Genomic DNA, 6,127 nt, shown 5'->3' with positions numbered 1-6,127 from the left:
GCATGCCAAACCTCCCGTTTTAATGACCATGTTAAATACACGATTAATAGCTAACAAAAGGCACCAGGTTTAAAATTTAATACGCCAGAAGTGCGTTTCGTCCACACAAGACTTAATAGTGAAGCCCAGATACAAAAGTTTGAAAGCCAAAACAAGTACAAAGTGGAACAGCACCGAAAACCAAAAGTTCAAAAAAATTGTGCCAAAAACGGCCAGGGTTTTCTGTTTGGGACCAGAACATCCCTATTATTTAGAATAATTTATACTGTTGCAAGCAGTAAATTCTATAAAATGACTATATAAAAGGTATACACGATAAAACTGAAGTATTAACTAATTACAGAAAACAATCGGATACATTACTCAAACCGACAAAATCCAACACAAAAAATAGACACACCCGAAATAGTCAAGGCCTCAACGCAAAGTGACGTACCATTTGAAATTGTAAAAAAGCACCCAAAAATTGAGGTCGCATTTGAATGAATAAAACTATCTGTCAAAAATAAGATATAATTAGGATTGATTTAAAATTATATTTGTACTAAATACTGATATTACATTTAATAACAATGAAAATTACAATACCTATTTATATCAAACTGTAGTAGCAATTAGACAATTAACTATATTCTATGTCCGGTTAATTCTGAATCAAACTGCAAACGTAATACATCGTACAAATTACGTTGAACCAATCAAATCTAATAAATGAAGGCGGTGATTATTTTGCTTTACAATAACTCATGCATATAACCGAAAAGACGTCAAGACATTTGACAAAATCCGATGAGAATTACAAATATAACATCAAAACTAAATACATGAATTTGGGATAGAAAAGTATAGTAACACGTCTTGTAGTAATGCGAATTCACACTCAGCAAAACAGTCACAATCGGGAACAAGTCACGTTTGGTAATTAAAAGATTAGACGTTATGATAAACCACAATCTAACATGTGGTAAAAGTGTCCTTAGCTAGTTTGGACAAGGACACATCGTATGGATCAACCATTTCGTGATGGTGTCCGTAAAATTTACGGAGTGTCAATTTTAATCTGTCCTCCTTATAACTGTGTTGGAGCAGTTTCTGCGTAAGGAGCACACTCTTGAATATGAAGTCCGTATAGTGTGAACAGGCACGAGAGTAATATCATTAACGGTACCAATTTTCCTGCACCAGATGCGCATTTCGACAATTCATGTCTCTTCAGTGATGCTCGTGGCCAAAATATTTGAAATCCAAAGCTTATACAAAATATGAAGAGCTATAATCCAAAAGGTCCAAAAAGTATAGCCAAATAACGTATCAATTGAGATATGTAAACACCATACGAAGGAGCAGAGGGTATGTTACTGCTGAGAAATGGAAAATTGATAATTGGGAAGTTGAAATAGTCCCGTTTATCATATATTTTCGTGTGAAGTCGTCCATCTGTGCCAATATTGAGGAAAAGAACAAGGTATGAAATTCAATCTTGTCCAAAATGTTAATTTTATTTTTTTCTGTTATATTCGTGTGTTATAGTAAAGATAACAAATCACCTAGTTTTAGTTTGGGTCAACGAAATTTATACGATATATTTGGTTTACAGTTTGCTGCAGAAGGAACACCAACATAGCTAGATAATACAATTAATTATATAATTACTACCACCATTTGATTTTAATTAGTATTGTAATATTCATTGTTATAAATAAATGTTATATCAGTATTACAAATCTAATCTTGAATTTTATCCTAATTCTATCTTATTTATGGGGAAATATTTTTGTTTGCAAAAGTATGAATTAACCTGTGTTTCTTTGTCCTATATCTTCTCCCGTTTATTTGTATTGTAGTCCTGTCATGTAATGTTGTCATTTTAATGTTATATGTAACATTGCCATAAAAGCAGGAGGTTTGGCATGCAACAAAACCAGTTTCAACCCACCATCTTTTTCTTAAAATGTCTTTTACCAAGTCAGGAAAATGGCCATTGTTATATTATAGTTCGTTTCTCTGCATGTAACATTTTAATGCTGTGTTTCTGTTGTGTCGTAGTTCTCCTCTTATATTTGATGAGTTTCCTTCAGTTTAGTTTATAACCCGGAATTTTTTTTCACAATCGATTTATGAATTTCGAACAGCGGTTTTCTACTGATGCCTTTATTTAAGCCTGTTATCTATGATGAGAGTATAGCCATGCGTACTACGAAGTGGAGTATTTGCCTTAAATTGTTATTCATGGTTGTCTTAAGATCTGGGTCATGGAAAATGTGTGTATTAAAAGGAAATGATGCAAAAAACAGGTCAGATTGTTTTGTACTATTCCTGAAAATGATCATGTTCCCGAGTGTATAGAAATGTGGTAGACCCTGGCTCTCTAAAATGAAATAAACCACTTGTTTCAGAAGATCTTCCTTTTTACTGAGTGGGATGCGTAAAGATGTAATGTTAAGAATTGGACGTATAAGCATATACATCGTGCAAACGTAGTAACAAACTCCATACAGATTAAAGATCCCTCACAATAGGTACCTTTATGGTAAACTGAACGGCAAGGCTTCTATCTATTACTATATAATTTTCGAATGACATTCATACCCTTCATACTGATGGACCAACTCTGCTGAAACTGTCTATTTGTTCTTGAATTTGCATGACATATTTGACACTGTAAACAAATTAACCAATCAATCAATTAATATAATATAAAGTTGATTAAGAAAGTTTGCTTGTAATGTTTTCGGATTTTTGTCAGATTTTCGGAATCCTCTGATTTTATCCATTTGAATGCCTTAAAAAAATTTGCCCATTGACCCCCATATTTCTTTTTATAAATCTTTTACATGTATAATGATAGGCCATCAAAATGTCAATGGCTAATATCTCGAAAACATGCACATTGACCTATATATTTTTTTTGATCTTTTGATTCCTTTATTAATCCCCTCTTAGTATAAACTAGTGTTTTAAAAGTAAATTATTTTGAAACTGAGAAGCGAACTGCCTTAAGAATATGAGGTATGAATAAGTGTATGATTGTAGCATGCTGGTTTGAGATGTTAAACTAGTCTCGAATTTATTATCAATTCCATTTTGATTACGTTAGACATTTTTGAACATGAGTTTAAACAAATTTATTTACTTGAAATGACATTGTAATTTTCGTTTAGATAATATCAAATCACTCAGACTACAAATAAAAATAATACTACATCATTACAATATTTCTTTTAAAACCCAGTCAAGTATGATAACACAAACACTTGGAACAGAAATGTGACAACCCATCTTTTGTCTTAGAATGTAATCAAAATTAAAAAAAAAATGCATTGTTTATAAAATAACTTCAGTTTTGGTTTATCATATTATTTAAATATGTTCAGATAAAATATTGTTTTGATTGCCGTTAATATAAATGTGAACATGTTTACTAAAACAGAAGGAACACCCTTCTTTTTTTCTTCTTGTTTATGTGTATCATTGGAAGAAATAACAAATACTCGTGCCCCAATCCTCTCCATACTACTCACTCTCATCTTTAAACTCGACTGTATTTATATCATCACAACTATGAGGCAATCAACACAGGTTTGATAGCAGTGCCAACGTCAACATACAGGTGTTGTGGTGTTTTTAAATTAAGGACTAAAAGGGTGAATTAAAAGATTGACGAAATTTTGAACACCAAGCTTTTTTAACTTTTGTACCATACTTCTTGTGTCTGTCTAACTTTATTTGAACGTCATTGTTTCATCGGAGTCAGTTGTTGTGATTAGTGTGTTGTACTGTACAATAATTGCTAATTGTGTTATTCTGTTTACATTTTATTCGTTCTTTAAATAATAAACGTGTTTCACTTAAAATGTCGGTAGACCAAGATTACGTTTTGCAAGGATACCATAACTTCCCCTCACATTCATTTAAATCCAAAATTCAACATGCTAAATTTAGTACCTTGACCGTTTGTAGGAACTCTATCACAGTAGAATCATCGTCGATTCGAATGATTCTAATTAAAATAATTGTGCTATATCTCCAATTGTTTTCCACAACAATATTATGAATTTGTCAAACATACTGTAGGAGAGCATCCTGCCTTCCTGTGTGTAATTTTAGAAACAGTTGAAGCTTGGTGTGAACGACTTTCTATTTTACAGTATTAGATATGTTATCTGTAGAGATGATTGTAGTCCCTGTCTACCAAACTGAAGCTGTAATTGTCCTAATTTCCTGTTTATGAGGTAACTTAAGATAATTTTGGTTATATTTGAAAAGAAATCAATCACAAAATGTCAATATTCATTCGAGATTTTTTGTTTTTATTCATTAAACTAAAGTTCACTGGTCGTATTAAGATCTTGATAATGTAGTTATTGAAAAGAAAAGATGATGGATTTGATATTCTTTCCACAAAATTTATCAGAAATTCTAACAAGACATTTGCATAGGCGAAAACTGGAGATAACTACTATCTTCCTAAACAGAACGGGTTCTCTTTTTTTTTAAATTCACGTAAAAATAAAATATAAAAGAATTAAGGAAAGCATAAGACAGTGTACCACTGCATCACTCTAGTAATATTTCCAGAAAGAACTTTTTTGTACTATGATGCATAACTTATATGGTTTTAACGATAAACATTTAAGGCTGCTAAATGTGTTACAAATATATGTCTTAATATATATATATATACATATGAATGGCATGCCGTTTGCTTTACGTTCAGTTCAAAATATGTCATGCATTTTCTGAAACAAATAATTATTTTATACAATACGTTGGTTCTGCAATTAATGGGTCGACCGGAATGAAAGTGCTTGGGATTTAGACTACCGATTTTAGATAAGTGTATGTGGTATCGGAACAAAAATCAAACCTCCCGAAACGTTACCGTCTGACCACTCAGAGAGTTATTTCGAGTGTTCTCAAAAATGTTTTATTCACACAAGGCTTTAAATTTTACGTCTCAATTCTGACCGCATACTGCTGTCTATGTATACACCTGCACAGCCAAACGGGAGTCCTGACTCGAGGGTTTTACTACTGGTTGACAGAAAACTTATGGGATGACCATAATTTTATGTCAACACTTTTGGTTGTCTTATTCAGCATTTCGGTATTGATATGAATATAATTATATGGTCATTTTGATAAATTGACTGTTTGCAAAAGTATGAATTTTGCGAAAAACTAATTATTTTCCGTTTTTGGTACAACTTTTTGGAATTTTGAGTCATCAATGTTCATCAACTTTGCACTTGTTTTGCTTTCTAACTATTTTTATCTGGGCGTCACTGATGAGTCTTATGTAGGCGAAACGCGCGTCTGGCGTATTAAATTATAAGCCTGGTACCTTTGATAACTATTAACACCACAGGGTCGATGCAACTGCAGGTGGACGTTTCGTCACCGTGGGTATCACCAGCCCAGTAGTCGGGAATTATTTGGGCAATAATATGGTAATTTTCATAAATTTACTGTTTGCAAAAGCATGAGTTATTCATATTTATAAGCCTGGTACCTTTGTTATAATTTGAGTTTTTTTCATTTATATTTTGATATAATTTAAGACCTTACCACACAAAATGTTTTTGTACAAAACACCTTAAATTTATGTTATACAAAGTTGTAAAATTGGGTAATACTAAAAATCTTTTTTTATCTAAGTCTTTGACTCACTTCTAATTTTGCCATATGTTTAAGTGAAATATGTTAATTTCATCATATATATGACGTAATAGAATGATATTTCTACTTTGAAGTGTCAAGAATTGATTATCCTATTCATTTATCAATAAAAAATAATTACTCAAGGGAACGTAAAAACTATACAAGTACACTACTTTCCCGAAAATTCACAGCCAATTGCCCAATCAACCAATCAATCAATCAAGTATAATTGTACTCAGTTTTATTTTTTATAATCAAATTGACTGTATTACATGGTAACAATAGTAAACCGCTGTTCAAAAGCCATACATAGATTGAGCAGAAGCAAATCCGAGTCACAAAACAAATCTTGTTATTTTGGTTTAATAACGGAACTCATAAGGATATATTTAAAAGTGACATGAATTTTTGTGTCATTTAATCTCTTAAGAAGAGTTGTCTCATTGGCAATCATACCACATCTTCT

This window comes from Mytilus galloprovincialis, chromosome 10, assembly GCF_965363235.1.
Source record: "Mytilus galloprovincialis chromosome 10, xbMytGall1.hap1.1, whole genome shotgun sequence".
In the NCBI taxonomy this organism is placed as follows: domain Eukaryota; kingdom Metazoa; phylum Mollusca; class Bivalvia; order Mytilida; family Mytilidae; genus Mytilus; species Mytilus galloprovincialis.
This window is presented reverse-complemented; position numbering follows the sequence as displayed.